We start from the raw sequence: 15,751 nt of genomic DNA, 5'->3' as shown, positions 1-15,751 counted from the left end.
AAAGAAGTTGGGTGCAACAAGATGCAGCCGCAACATATTCCGCTTCAGCTGTAGACAAGGCAATTGAACTCTGTTTCTTGCTGAACCAAGATACCAGTCTAGAACCCATAAAGAATGCACCACCACTTGTGCTTTTCCTGTCATCCACGCTTCCGGCCCAATCTGCATCTGTATAAGCATGAAGAGTGAGATCTGGATCTCTAGGATACCATAGGCCATAATTTTGAGTCCCTTGAAGATATTTGAAGATTCTCTTTACTGCTTGAAGATGAGTCTCCTTTGGATTTGCCTGAAACCTTCCAACTATTCCAACTGCATGCATGATGTCTGGTCGGGTACCTGTCAAATATAGTAGACTTCCAATCATAGATCTGTAGGTTGGTTGATGAACTGCTGCAGATTCGTCATTTGCACTGAGACTACATCCTGTGACCATGGGTGTACATACTGGTTTTGCATCTTCCATGCCATATTTCTTCAAAATCTGCTTGAGATACTTGGTTTGAGATAAAAGGATTCCTCCTTTCTTTTGTTGGATTTGCAAACCAAGAAAGTATGTCAGTTCTCCTAGCAAGGACATCTCAAATTCTTTCTGCATGACTGAGGCAAAGTTTTGACTCATAGCTTCTTCATTACTGCCAAAAATAATGTCATCTACATACACAACAAGTATTAGTAATTTGTCATTTTCAACTTTTATATAAAGATTGCTATCTGCTGAACCTTTTGAGAAACCTTGTTGATGAAGATATTTGTCCAACCGGTAGTACCAAGCCCTTGGAGCTTGTTTGAGACCATAGAGAGCCTTTTTTAATCGGCATACAAGATTTGGATCGTTTCCAAGAATGAAACCATCTGGCTGTTCAATGTACACTTCTTCATCCAAGTCTCCATTCAGAAAAGCTGATTTCACATCCATTTGAAATACTTTGAAGTTCTGACAACTTGAGAGAGCAAGAAACATTCGGATGGCCTCAAGTCTTGCAACAGGAGCAAAAGTTTCTTCAAAGTCTATTCCTTCTTGCTGTGCATACCCTTTACAAACAAGTCTGGCTTTGTTTCTAATTACTTCTCCATTTTCATTCAATTTATTTTTGAACACCCATTTTGTTCCGATAACATTCTTATCCTTTGGTCTAGGAACCAGCTCCCAAGTATTGTTCTTTTCGATTTGCTCAAGTTCTTCATCCATTGCTTTCACCCAACATTCATCTTTGCATGCTTCTTTCACATTTTGTGGTTCAGTAGAGGAGAGTAATGCCAAATAACTTGAAGCTTCTGCAACTGTTCTTCTAGTTTGTATACCTGCTTCCTTTTGTCCCATGATCTGAGATTCTGGATGGTTCTTTTGAACATATCTGGATGGAGTCTTTTCTTCTATTCTTGTTCTTTCTTCTGCTTCTTCGTGAGGTCCGTCTTGAAATTGTTCTTGCGGTTCTTCTTCTTCATCATTCTGTCTTTGAGGGTAGCTTTCATCTTCTTCAATGTCTTCACGATGTATTTGCCTAGGAATGTATCCTTTCTCATCAACCACTACATCAATGCTTTCAACAATTCTGCCAAGTCTTTTATTGTAGCATTTGTATGCTTTGCTATGTGGAGAGTAGCCAAGAAGAATTCCTTCATCTGCTCTAGGATCAAGTTTGCCAAGCTGCTCCTCAGTATTTTTGATATAGCATTTGCTCCCAAAGATTTTGAAGTGCTTTACTGAAGGAGTTTTACCACTCCAGAGCTCATGAGGAGTTTGAGTGCTGTTCACTCGAACATTTGTCTTGTTGAGAATAATAACTGCCGCATGTGCAGCTTCACCCCAGAAGGTTGCAGGAGTTCCTGATTCATCAAGCATAGCACGAGCCATTTGCTGGACTGTTCTGTTCATTCTTTCCACTACTCCATTTTGCTGAGGAGTTCTAGCTGTAGAAAATTCTCTCCTTATTCCATGTTCATCACAGAAATCGAAAAATTCATTTGAAGTAAATTCTCCACCTCTGTCGGATCTGAGGCACTTAATCTTGTGACCTGATTCATTTTCAGCCAAGGCTTTGAAGGATTTGAATTTTTCGAAAGCTTCATCTTTGTGCTTCATAAGTCCCAACCAAACAAACCTGGAGAAATCGTCAATAAATAATATCAAGTATTCCTCTCCTCTAGGTGTTCTTTTTCTGAATGGTCCACATACATCTGTATGTACTAGCTCCAAAGGCATACTGGCTGATCCTTCTTTCTCTGGAAAGTTAGTTCTAGTCTGTTTTCCAAACTGACATGATCTGCACATGGTGTTGTCAGGAATTTTGATATCTGGAAGATCGCGAACTGCCTGATATTTGCAAGCTTTCCTTATTTGTGAGAAACTTAGATGTCCCAATCTTCGATGCCATAACCAGTGCTCTTCATCCTTGCTTAAATAGCATTGTTGTTGTTCTTCATCAAAAATGTATAGATTATTTGAAGTTCTTTTTCCTTTGAGAACTGTTTTACCTGTATCAAGATCACGAACAAGACATCCATTTGATCTGAATATAACCTCGGTTCTTTGATCACACATCTGGCTTACACTTAGAAGATTATGCTTTAGTCCATCAACAAACAAAACATTTCCAGCCTTAACATCTTCTTTTAAAGGAGCAATACCTTTTCCTTTTATAGTTGCAGGAGTATCATTTCCAAAAGAGACTTTCTTTCCCTTTTCTAAATTAGAATAAGATTCAAGTTTTTCTTTATCACCTGTCATGTGCTTTGAACATCCACTGTCAATGTACCATAGATTTTCTTGTCCTTCTGCATAGAATGCTATCCCACATCTTTCTGTTTGAGGTTCCTTTATTTTCCATGTTTTGGTGCCTGAGGTTTGTTCCCTTTTTTGTTCTTGTACCTTTCTTTCCGGAAACCTGCTTCTGCATTCAACATCTTCATGTCCAAAATTATTGCAAATAGAGCATTCAACTTCATTTTCAAGAGCTGAAAAATTGTTATAGGTCCTTTTTGTATTCCCTGTCATGCTTCTTTGTTTTTGAGCTTCCCTAGTCATGATTGTTTTATACGCAACACATTGGGCTGCTTTGTGACCAAAGTTATGGCAAGAAAAGCATTGTCCATTGAAGAAGTTTCTGCGATTATTGAATCTACCAGCCGACTGATTGTAATTTCTATTTTCATCTATTCTTGAACCAAATTGAGAAGGTTTTACCTGTGGCTGGTTGTGGCTTTTGTTCACCCTTAAGCTGGATTGCCCCTGATAGTTTGAAGTTTGTCCCTGCTTTACCTGATGATCTTCCTTGTGTTCTTGCTCATTTCTTCTTGCGGCATCAAGATAACTTTTTGAAGTGGAAGCTTGAGAAGTTTCTCCATTGTAGCCCAGACCTGTCTTATTTAGAGGAGATCGCTGCACACTGATAATCTCATTCAACGTTTCAGATCCTTTGACAAACTTGAGATTAATAGTTTTTGTTTTCTCAATTTCTTTTCTAAGACCAACAATTTCACCTTCTAATTTTTCAAGATGTTTTTCCTTTTCATCAATCTGAAATTGTAGAGTATCAATAATCATGTTCTTTTCTTCTATACATCTCTTGAGTCTAGTAATTTCATCATAAAGGTTATCCACATCTATAGCATCCTCATAATTGTCATCTTCAAATGCCATTAACAATCTATATTTGTTACTTTGTTCATCTTCATCACTGTTTGATAAGCCATCGCTATCTTCATGGGTGTAGTAGCTTTTCTTATTTGTACCCTGTTTCTTGTTCCATCTAACTGGTTCCTTTCCTTTATCCTTATAAGAGCATTTTGCAGCATAATGACCTACTCTTCCACAAGCAAAACATTTGAAAGGTAGCTTACCTCTGAACCTTCCAGAACCCCTTTGAAGATTTCTGACAAAGTTTGATTCTTCTTCTTCTTCTTCTGGAACATGACATGCTTCATAGTGATCTTCTTTGCCTGATGCTTTAAAAGCAGCTTCCCTTCTATCTGATGGACCTCCCTTTCTCATTTCATAAGCAGTTAGAATTCCATGCAGCTGAGACATAGTGAGAACACGGAGATTTTCCTTTTCTTCTACTGCAGATACTTTAGATTCAAACTTGGGAGATAAAGATCTTAGAATCTTTTGAACTACTATAGTCTCTTTTATTTCTTCACCCAAATTTTTCATACAATTAACAATCTCATCTACTCGAAGAAAATAATTAGCCACACTTTCATCATTATACATCTTGAGAGTCTCATATTGAATCCTGAGAGTTTGAAGCTTAGCTTCTTTTACCTGTTCATCTCCTTCATAGCTAGTGATCATTTTGTCCCATATCTCTTTTGCTGATTTGAAGTGCATGACCTTCATGAACTCTGTTTGAGATATACTTCCTAATAGAGTGCTGACTGCTTTTGCATTTGTTTCATACTGCTTTTTCTCAGCTGGATCTGTAGGAGTAACTGAAGGAAAGGCATAGCCTGATTCTACAATGTTCCAAACTTCTGTACCAAGAGATTGAAGATATGCAGTAACTCTTACCTTCCAATAATTGAAGTTTGTTCCATCGAAGACGGGTGGCCTGATTGATGCTTCTCTCTCGTAGTTGCTCATGATGAACGATCTACCTTCAAGCGATCAAGCTGTTCTGAAGGACCTGCTCTGATACCAATTGTTGGAAATAATACTGAGGGGGGGGGGGGAATCAGTATTATCTAGCAATTTACCAAATCTTCCTTATTTGATCTTTTGAAATATTCTTGCATATCAGTACCATAAAACAATGAGCATGAATAAAGAAAATAGACAGTCACACCAAAGAACACAAGATGTAAGGTGGAAACCCAATGCGGGAGAAAAACCACCTGCTGCAATAATGTCTCTATCTTCTTTCAAGAAATTCTTTTTACAATGATTTTGTACTGGTGCAGTCCTTTACCAGCACGCAGGCTGCAACCTGCAAAGAGCTACAACTCTTTCTTGTTTTCCAGACTTCTCCTGGAAGGGAGCTACAACCCCCTACTTCTTTTCAAAATGATCAACAAGTATACAACAGATACAGTCTACTACAGATATCAGATCAGTAATTACAGAAACAACCCAGAACACCTTATGAACAGAAATATACAGTTAACAGATCATCTTGAGACAGGGACGCATATTTTCTTTCTGTGGCTTGCGACTGGACGCAGTATACCTTATGCTGTTCTGCGTGCAGACGCACTGTTCCTTTTGCTTGTCTGCGACCGACGCACACATCAACACTATCGCGCCGCGTCTTTCGCTTCAGAGACGCACCCAATACCACAGTCGCGCCGCGTCCTTCGCTTCAGAGACACACCTGATCCTTTACTGTACTGCGTCCCGGCGCACTTTCCCTTCACTGAATCTGCGTCCCTTTAGATATAGAAGATAAGAGGACTTCAGAACCAACCCAAACACTCAGATCCACAGATCTGATCATGCGCCATATAGATCGTAGTCCATTAGAAGATTTACCCTTAAAGATATGGACTAGATCACACCAAGAGATGATCAACCAAGATGATGCCTAATCCAAATGAACTCCTTTGCTTTATATAGGCAAGCTTCTCCCCAAAGCGTGGAACAATACCACGAGCCGACACCAGAGAAACACGCAACCGTCGGCTAGATACCACACAAGAAGCCCCCACGAGTTTTTCTCTACCTTGAAATGTGTGCACTGGGCGGACGCACCTTCTGAACGGCTGGCCGGCGTCCCTAGACGCGGGTTCTGTATGGAATACCTGCGGGGACGCGCTTGCTAAACAAAATTTCCTGCGTCCTTCTTGATTTACCACCTGAAGGCGTTTGCCATCAAGTACAACACCTGAATCATAATGCCAACATTTTGCGAGGGTGATGCAGAAAGAGTCATAAGGTTTCATTGTTTTGAATTTTTTTTGTTAAATCAAAAAAAGTTAAAAACTAATATTAATGGAGATATTGGTATTTTTTATTAAATTTTGTGAAGTGACTAAATGTAGCTTTAACCATTCACCTTAAGATGTTTTTACGATATAATTTCCTAAGTCTAGTTAATATCTTCATTATCATAAAAACCAACCTATATCCATCTTAACTCCACATCTACCACTCTTAGGGGGATGAAATCTATTTATCCCTCTGAGCACTTGGTAGACCCAGAATTAAGATGGATCTAAGATGATAGAATTTCCAATTTAGATAGTCTATGCTCACATGAATACCATGGTATTACTATGGGTCAATACCATGGGTTATCATAAACCTGGAGCTTAAAAATTACTATTAGTAATTTATAAAAATTAATAAAATCAATAATTGATTTTTATTTTGTTTTTTATTTTAACCAAGTTAAAATGTTTAACATACATTAAATTACAACATCCATTTTTACTCTTGATCCACCAAGCCTCGAGAGGAATCAAATATTTTTTCACTCTATGCTACTTTGCATATCATGATATTTGATCTCTCTCGAGGCTTAGTAGATCTAGAGTAAAGATGGATCTATGCTGGTTTAATTCCCCCATTTAAATAGGCTACATTCCACGTGAATACCATGGGTCAATACCATGTGCCATTTTTATTAATACTAATATTAGGGTTAATAATGTTTTTTTGCATGGTATTAATAATAATCTAGCCCATGGTATTTGGTCCATAGTATTTTGCCCATAGTTTTCACCTAAATATAACGCATTTTTTGAGTGTTCTTAAATATAAGGTGACTTATGGAGTAAATATAAAAAAATATTTTATTTGTTTACCATACCTCTCGTTTATTTATATTTTTATTTATTTACCATACCTCTTTTACAAATATGGTATTTGGCCCATAGGATTAACTTTAATAAAACCTCTTTTTTGAGTCTTCAAAAACAGAAAGAGGGTTATGGACTAAATATAAAAAGAGGTTTTATTTATTTACCATATGTCTAATTTATTTATATTTTTATTTGTTTACCATACCTTTTGAGTAAGTATAAAAAGAGGCTTTATTTATTTACCATACCTCCACTTTATTTATATTTTTATTTGTTTACACCCTTGCATGTATATAAAGTGACTTATGAAGTAAATGTAAAAAATGTTTTATTTATTTACCATACCTCTCATTTATTTGTATTTTTATTAATTTACCATACCTCTTTTATAAATATGGTATTTGGCCCATTGGATTCACATAAATAAAACCTATTCTTGAAAATTAGGGCAAATGGAAGGTTGTAACTCCTAATTTTAAGGACTAAATTTACCTTTTTTACCCTCCCCCTTAAAATAAGGTGGGCTATTTGAGGCGATTTGCAAAAATGTACTATGATACAAAATATTCACCCACTAAAAATTTAAAACCCTTTAATTTCGCCAAAGGGTGAACATTCGCCCCTAAAATTTTGCATGGTTGGGAGGATGTGATAGTTGAACATACATGTGTGAGCATGATCTTCTGCATCACTCTGTAGTGGTGGAGCCATTTGATGAGGGGATGGCGGACAGTCACTTTGTCTATCTGTGATTGCACAGCTCCATCACTAAAGAATGTTGAGTGAGGTTTGAGTTCAAATTTCTTCTTGGGATGGGCAGATTTTTTAAGACAATACTTGAATCTATCTCAAAGATAGAAAAATTTCATCTGTCTCTTGGAGCTTGAAACTACAAATGATGGAAGTGCTGCCAAAATCCATAGGCGATTCATGTGGATCCTTCCGTTGTTGTAACAGTTTTTGATCAAGATGTTCTGGATCAAAATTATAGAAAGTATCTTCAATGAGATCACAGAAGTGCTCAAGTGAGTGCACTCTGTCAGCCGGTAGGCTACATAGCCACCGGCGTGGATATTCACGAAATGCGTATGCAAGCAGCAGGTTAGCCTGTTCATCAGAACATCCATTTTTCTCATGAAGCATGGCAAGGAAGTCATGTAAGAACTCAGGCTAGGCCACTTCGCCTTCACCATCATATGTTTATGTGGACAAGAGATCGAAAAACTCCCTCGTGATAGTGACAGATTCAGCGTGTGAAAAACATCATGGAGGGAGGAGAGTGCAATACTCCATGATAGATATGAAAAGGTTCAAAACAGGATGAGAGGACACAGCTTGTCATCTAGCCCTCATTCTAGTACTAGAAATGTTGACGGTGCTAGACCCGCCAAAATGTCAGGGGATCTCCCCAGTAAGAAGTCCCAATTAGAACTAAGACCATTTGGTGTAGGAGTCCTAGCAGTGGCTCATACGGTAATGCCTTGACCACAATTTTGCATAGAGGAAAATAAGATGTCCCTGTTGGTAGCAAGGGTGTGACATATGCGGTAAGTCAAGGAAGGTGCATGAGAGGTTCTAACACATAGAGGGTGAGGTGAGTGCACCCCTTGGAAACCTGTGATAGCATGGAGTTAAGAAGGGAACACACAAGGAAATATGCATCACAACATGGAAGAAAAGTTAGCTAGAAATCCAAATTGATGGTTAAACCAACAATACATTTCATAAATATTCATACATACATATGCAGAAATAGCTACACATACATGCATAAGAAAATAGATACATATATCATTTAGAGTATTCAAGATCGCTGAAATATAATACAACATATGATTGAAACATGTTGGCTCTGTTATATTAAGAAGTGTAAGTTCCAGTCATACAATACATCCATTTCCAACCACTAGTTTTGATAGCGGAACATTACAACCACAACAGCCTGCTCCTCGAAAGAGACATACTAGCATTGTCCAGTGGAGAAGCCAAGGCACATTACAATACTGTCCCAACTTTCTCTAAGATTCTCCTATCAAAGCTTGGTTGACCAAATACCTCTACAATGAGCTATGAGGGATTATTTATAGCAAAGGGTGAGTTAGGATATCCCGAAACATAGGAAATAGTTAAGTATAACTTGGTCTAGTGTAGAGTTAGGTAAAGTGTGTTTCTTTACTATGTATATTTGTAACTTACAATCTGACGGTCATGATATGTTCTAGACATGAAGTGATCTAATGTTTCATTCTCTCCTCAGTATTATGGACATTTGATCCATGGCTTAACACCCGATTAGTCCATGATCTCTATTTAAAGAGAATGGAGGGTCATTTTTAGGGTGACCGTTCATGAGAGAAGCTTATGTAAATTTTCATTCTTTTATTAATAATTTTCCTGAAGTGTTCGTGTTGGCTCAGGCCGTGGAACCTTTCCCTCTTTGAGGGTTTTAACCACGTCAAGAATACTGGTGTATTGATCTGTGATCTGTTTGTGAGTGGTGTCCTTTGGTTTTTTGTCTAAGTAACTTACCCTTTAAATTCCTACATGGTACCAGAGCTATTTGAGGGCTACACCCATTGGTGATCCAAATCGGAAGTCGATACAACTGCATCCCACTGTCCTATCCTAGATCTACTATTTCTGATTGCTTTCGGGCCAAGAGGACTGCTTTATTGTGTTAGGAGAATTTGTTTCAGTGAGGAACCCCTTTCGTTTCACATGAAAAGGTTTTCGGTAGTCCTAGATACATCATTTTTATGATCTGGAGGTAGAAAGTCTTTATTTGCAGTTTTAGCTATTTATCTCTTTGTTTATTTCGGTTTATTAATCTCTCTCTTTTTTTACTACCAAATCTTTACCTTTCATTTATGCATATAATTTTTGCCCCGTGACTTTGTGTGATCTGGGAAAATCCAAAATAGAAAGGAAAGATTTTTCTCACGCGTATGCTCTTTTTCGTCGAGCCTTAGTGTGATCTTGGAAAATAAAAAACATTGAGGAAAATATTTAGTTTCTGGCGAAAGCTAACTTCAAGCCATAAGGTTTGGTTTTTTTTGTATGTCCATGTTGGGTTGTGTGGTTTTTTGTTTCGTATGAAAAAAAAAAAAATTTCAAGTAAGCATGCACCTAAAGCTTTAGTGACTAAAAAAAATAAACTCCCCCTTCCCCTTTTCCAAAAATTACTAACCTTTTAAACTAGCTGACTTGGCCCAAAATTATTTTATGAGAATAGAGGTCTTCCGATCAAGTTTTTCTTTTGTTGAGTTACATTTTTCAAAAAGCACATGTAACTTATGTTCTAAAGTTACTTTAGGTAAAGTGTTCTCACCCATTATAAAAAATGAGTCACTTATAATTTTAAAGTCTCTTTATCGTTTTTTAAGTTACAATTTAGTGGGTAGCTCATAAAGTACCATTGTAAAAGTGACTTTCACTTATTTAAAAAGTGGGTCACATATTTTTTTTAAAGTGAGCTAATTATATTAAGTTTGGAAAGGGGAGGGGGATTTTTTTTAAATATAACATTATCATTTACTCCGCACATTCGAACACTTCGTCGGCATCTTCAACAACTTTGCTTCAAAAAGCCATAACTTATTCATCCGGAAGACGTTTTCAGAACTGTTTTTTTTAATCGGCCTAATTTTTCGAGATCTTTCCATTGGAACACTTAGTTTCAACATCTACAACTTCAACTTCTATTAAAATGGAAAGTCCATACCAAGTTATTCTTGACAACACCAACTACTTCCAATGGTGGTCCTACATTGTAGATTTACTTAGAAGTAAAGGTCGTTATAAAATAGCCTTAGGCCAAGAAACTAAACCTAAAGATGAAGATAAGGCAACCAAATGGGAAAATAGGCAAGATCAAACACATGGGTTGATAGGGATGTCTATTTCTCCTGACCTTAGATTCCATATCGTAGAACTTGATACCCCTAATGAAGCAATGAAACAACTCACTAAATTTTTTGGAATTAAAAATGAAATTAGAGCCCATCAACTTGAAAATGACATGCTTACGTTGGAACTCAATAATTTTTCTTCCATTGAAGATTATTTTTCCAAGTTCAAGACCCTTAGACTTCTCTTGGAAGGTGTTAAGGTTAAGAAAGAAGATGGTAGCCTTATCTATTCCATTCTTACTAAGTTGGGACCAACCGACTCTGTGTTTGTTTCCACCTTCCATTCTACTAGAGAAGCCTTCATTTCTCTAGGACAAGACTACAAGTCACCCTATTTTGATGCCTTTTGTGATTCTTTAATAAGGGAACAAGAAAAACTCTTACATCTTGGTCTTCTTAATCTTGGAAACTATCTAAGAAAGCCTTAGCCACCCAAAAACAACCAACTTCAAAGAATCCTAAGAAGAAATATCCTAAAAAGAATGGCCCTAAACCAAATAAGGGTCCTAAGCAATTTCATTCTCAAAATGAAAAATCAATTCAACAAAATGATAAGGCAAATAAAAGCAAAGGGAAGAACATTGATAGACATTACAACTTTTGTAATCGAGATGGCCACTTCGAATCCAAATGCTTTAAGAAGATGGAAGCCTTGGAAGCAGCAATGAAGAAGCATAACATCCATTTGGAGCACTCTTCAACTTCAACTTCATCTTTAGGAATAACACTTTCTGCATGTGATTGTCAAGCATCTCGGTCTAGTTATGCACTAAATGTATCTTCCTCTTCTCATTCTCATGAGTGGCTCATTGATTATAGAGCTTCTTATCACATGGAAAAAAACAAAGCCATGTTTTCTTCTTTAAATGATTTGTAACACCAAACATATATATGTTGGTAATGATAGATCTCTTAGCGTTGTAGGGACTAGAACTATACATCTAGACAATGGTCAATTTAATGAGGTATTATGTGTTCCAACAGTATCCTGCAACCTTCTATCTTTATATTAGATAACTCATTCAGGTGAAGGTGAAATTGTTGAATTTTCACCTCATGATGTTGTAATTAAGGACCTAAGAGATCCTAGACAGATTTTAGCTACTGGCATTGCTGATGATTCTAGATGTTGTATCAATCTAACAAATTTGGGTCATCAAATGTTCCCTCGGTATTTATTGCTCATAATGATGAAGTATGCAAACTTTGGCATGAGCGATTTGGTCACTTAAACTATCACTCCCTCCAAAATCTATGTAAAGAAAATATGGTGACAGGTCTTCCTATGGTATCTTGCAGAGATGGTGTTTATTTTGGACATGTACTCGGAAAACATCATCAGGATAGTTTTGAAAAACATGCCTCTTGGTACGCCTCAGCCCCTTTACATCTTGTGCATAGTGATTTATGTGGTCCACTTCCAATTGTTTCATTTGCTGGCTCCAAGTATTTCTTCACTTTCATTGATGATTTCTCCAGACGCACTTGGCCTTTAAGGCCTTTGTTGAAAAACAATCTGGACATCAAATTCTTAAGCTAAGATCTGATAATGGAGGAGAATATGTTAACAGCAAATTCATCAACTTTTGCACTGAGAATGGAATTCAAATGCAACATACTATTCCATATACTCCACAATAAAATGGTGTAGCTGAAAGAAAGAATCACACCTTAAAGGAAATGGCTAATTGTATGCTTCAATCTAAAGGACTTAGTCTTAATTTTTGGACAGAAGTAATTAACTGTGCAAATTACATAGTAAATCACACTCCTACTAATGTTTTAAAGAATATCACTATAGAAGAATCATGGAGCTCAATTAAACTAGATGTAAGTCACTTTCATGTTTTTGGAAGTGAAGCATGGGCCCATATTCCAGATGAGAAACATAAAACTTTAGAACCTAAGAGTGAAAAATGTATTTTTGTTGGATATTCTGAAGATGTCACAGGATATAAACATATTCCACTTAAGTCGAAAAATGTTATCATTAGAAGAGATATAAAGTTTTCTGAAAATATATTGGCCTATGAGCTTAGTTTGGTGGATGTGCCACCTCTCTCTATCCCTTCTACTTCTGAAAATATTTGTTCTTCAGATGATGACAGCGAGGATGACAATCCTCACCCACCTTCTTAGGATCCTCCTTCAACTCCTCAGTGTCCAAAATGGGTTCGTGATACTCGGGATGTAGCAAGTGCTATTGCAGGTGATCCTACAGATCAACGATGTACACGTTCTCAGTTCGATAGAGCTGTTTCTTTACTGGCTCAAGCTTCAACGTATTATGATCCTGACACCTTTGCAGAAGCTTCAGGCCATCGAAATTGGGATGCAGCTATGAATGAAGAATATCGTTCATTATTGTAAAATGATACATGGGATCTTGTTCCTCTTCCAAAGGGACGAAAGTGTGTTAGATGCAAATGGGTTTAGAGAACCAAGTATGGACCAAATGGAAAAGTCAATAAACATAAAGCTTGTCTTGTTGCTAAGGGTTTTTCACAAGTTGAAGGCATTGACTATACTGAAACCTTCTCCCATATTGCCAAAATGAGCTCTATCTGCCTTGTTCTTTCCCTTGTTGCCTCTTTCAAATGGGAAGTCCATCGAATGGATGTTAAATTTGCCTTCTTGCATGGGGACTTTCATGAGGAAATCTATATGGTACAACCTACTGGCTTTATACAAATAGACTCCAGCCTTGTATGTCGGCTTAAGAAATCCCTTTATGGTCTCAAGAAAGCCCCTTGGGCTTGGTATGCCAAAATGGATACCTTTTTTCTAGATACTAGCTTTTCTGGGTGTCATTTTGACAATACTATCCACACCAAGAAAGTGGGTAAGTATCTTATCATTCTTGTTCTTTATGTTGAGGATCATCTCCTTACTGGTAGTGATCCCAACCTTATAAACCATCTGAAGTCCAGCCTTAAAAAGAAGTTTGAAATGACAGACTTAGGACACTTGCATTATTTTCTTGGTCTTCAAGTCCTGCAATCCAAGGAATGTATTTCCCTTTCCCAGTCCATGTATGCCTGTGATCTTCTACACCACTTTCACATGGAAGACTGTAAGCTAGCCCCTTCTCCCTTTCAGTCTGGAGCCAAACTTTTAGTCACTTGTACTTCCCCTGAAGTTGATGCTACCTTATACTATCAACTTGTAGGAAAACTTTTGTATCTGACCCATGACTGTCTTGACCTTTCCTTTATGTTGGCATTATTGCTCGGTTTATGCAAAACCCACATGAAAGTCATTGGAAAGTAGCTAGAAGAATACTTCACTATGTTCAAGGTACAATTAAGTTTGGGACTCACTATAGTGAAAAAGCATCTCCTATATTGGTTGGTTTCACTGATTCTAATTGGGCTGGTGACCGTGATGATCGAAATTCTACTGTAGGTTATGTATTCACTCTTGGTTCGAGACCTATTACATGGGCTTGCAAGAAACAAAGTGCCATTTCTCTTTCTTTAGCAGAAACAGAGTATCATGGTGTCGTAGAAGCTAGTAAAGAATCCCTGTGGCTTCGTCAAATCTTGTCAAAGTTTGGCTTTCAGCAGCAGCATCCGACTACTCTTTGGTGTGATAATCAAAGTGCCATTCAACTATGCAAAGATCTAGTCCAACATCAGCGCAACAAACACATTGAAATACACATGCACTTCATCAGAAAGTTCATTCACGACCATGTTCTTTAAGTGCAATATTGTGTTGGCATTATGATTCAGGTGTTGTACTTGATGGCAAACGCTTTCAGGTGATAAATCAAGAAGGACGCAGGAAATTTTGTTCAGCAAGTGCGTCCCCGCAGGTATTCCATACAGAACCCGCGTCCAGGGACGCCGGCCAGCCGTTCAGAAGGTGCGTCCGCCCAGTGCACACTTTTCAAGGTAGAGAAAAGCTCGTGGGGGCTTCTTGTGTGGTATCTAGCCGACGGTTGCGTGTTTCTATGGTGTCGGCTCGTGGTATTGTTCCACGCTTTGGGGAGAAGCTTGCCTATATAAAGCAAAGGAGTTCATTTGGATTATGCATCATCTTGGTTGATCATCTCTTGGTGTGATCTAGTCCATATCTTTAAGGGTAAATCTTCTAATGGACTACGATCTATATGGCGCATGATCAGATCTGTGGATCTGAGTGTTTGGGTTGGTTCTGAAGTCCTCTTATCTTCTGTATCTAAAGGGACGCAGATTCAGTGAAGGGAAAGTGCGCCGGGACGCAGTACAGTAAAGGGTCAGGTGCGTCTCTGAAGCGAAGGACGCGGCGTGACTGTAGTATTGGGTGCGTCTCTGAAGCGAAAGACGCGGCGCGATAGTGTTGTTGTGTGCGTCGGTCGCAGACAAGAAAAAGGAACGGTGCGTCTGCACGCAGAACAGCATAAGGTATACTGCGTCCAGTCGCAGGCCACAGAAAGAAAATATGCGTCCCTGTCTCAAGATGATCTGTTAACTGTATATTTCTGTTCATAAGGTGTTCTGGGTTGTTTCTGTAATTACTGATCTGATATCTGTAGTTGACTGTATCTATTGTATACTTGTTGATCATTTTGAAAAGAAGTAGGGGGTTGTAGCTCCCTTCCAGGAGAAGTCTGGAAAACGAGAAAGAGTTGTAGCTCTTTGCAGGTTGCAGCCTACGTGCTGGTAAAGGACTGCACCAATACAAAATCATTGTAAAAAGAATTTCTTGAAAGGAGATAGAGACATTATTGCAGCAGGTGGTTTTTCTCCCGCATTGGGTTTCCACCTTACATCTTGTGTTCTTTGGTGTGACTGTCTATTTTCTTTATTCATGCTCATTGTTTTATGGTACTGATATGCAAGAATATTTCAAAAGATCAAATAAGGAAGATTTGGTAAATTGCTAGATAATACTGATTCCCCCCCCCCCCCCTCAGTATTATTTCCAACAATTGGTATCAGAGCAGGTCCTTCAGAACAGCTTGATCGCTTGAAGGTAGATCGTTCATCATGAGCAACTACGAGAGAGAAGCATCAATCAGGCCACCCGTCTTCGATGGAACAAACTTCAATTATTGGAAGGTAAGAGTTACTGCATATCTTCAATCTCTTGGTACAGAAGTTTGGAACATTGTAGAA

Source organism: Pinus tabuliformis, chromosome X (genome assembly GCF_031772625.1).
Source record: "Pinus tabuliformis cultivar Carrire ecotype Pingquan chromosome X, CPIR1, whole genome shotgun sequence".
In the NCBI taxonomy this organism is placed as follows: Eukaryota; Viridiplantae; Streptophyta; class Pinopsida; order Pinales; family Pinaceae; genus Pinus; species Pinus tabuliformis.
The sequence above is the reverse complement of the archived record's forward strand: the minus strand, read 5'-3'. Positions refer to the sequence as shown.